The following is a 1,126-nucleotide window of genomic DNA, read 5'->3' on the forward strand; positions in this document are numbered from 1 at the left end:
TATCTGTATGTATAATATTGTATTGGGATTATATTGTACTTTGATAACAATAAAATTATTTTTACATTAAAAACATAGTTTTTACCACCTTAATGGACGCCATCTTGGAATTTATCATGATGACGTCATCATTCCGATCAAATTTTTAAATGAGAGTGATGAATAACTATTTAGCCAAGTTGGTGTTACATTTCATATCCACAGTATATGTAAAAGTGACAAAAAACATAAATTTATTTCCCCTACTCCCATCTTAAATAGTTTAAAATAGGGTATTTTAGGTCAAAATTTCAAAGTGCTGTAAAAAAAATTGCCCAAGCCCTAGGCATGGGGATTTTTTTTCTGAGACACTATAGGGTATGCTGATTCAGAAAAACCAAAAATTAATTTTCCTTTACTTTTTTCCCGCTAAAGTTAATTTCATCAGTTTTACAACCAGACTATGAGTCTTGGGCATATGTTCATGTAGATGCTGAGTTTAGAAATAGACGAGACAAAACATTGGTACTGTTGTTAGTAGAGCTAGTACGAAGATGTATAATGCATAATGTAGCCTGCCACAAGAACAGTCTTTGTGAGTAATTAATCACTCTTTCTACAATTTACACTATATAATAACTTGCTAAAATCTCAGTTATGTTTAACGTTTATATCGGATGTTACTAGCATTATATTACTATTGTCGATTACCAGTATTTCATACCGTACAGTATCAAAGTAGGGCATAGGCTTATAGCTGTCTGTGTAGGCCCTAAGCTTATACATAGGCTTGTTATAGACGTTTAGTGATGATGTTTTATTATTATAACTGAGCCCTATGTTAATATTTATCGTACTGATTTACGCCATTTATGTGGGGTGGCGGCCCCCAGGCTGTTCGATATACAGTTAAATATCTACAGGTTATTGTGTGGATGTGGCGGCGTTTACGCTAGCCTATGCTTATTGCTATGCTTTTTTCATTTATATATTTCAGTTACCGCACGCACGCACACACGCACGCATACATTTATGTCATTGTTGATTAAACGGACTCAGAAAGCCGTACTTGTGTCTGTTGAGTTGCATTGACTGATTGTTGGTTAACTAGCTGGATAGCGGTCCCGGACATCCTCCGACGTGAGGC

Source organism: Anneissia japonica, unplaced genomic scaffold (assembly GCF_011630105.1).
Source record: "Anneissia japonica isolate Jap-2015-1 unplaced genomic scaffold, ASM1163010v1 scaffold287778_len1315358_cov176, whole genome shotgun sequence".
Lineage (NCBI taxonomy): Eukaryota > Metazoa > Echinodermata > Crinoidea > Comatulida > Comatulidae > Anneissia > Anneissia japonica.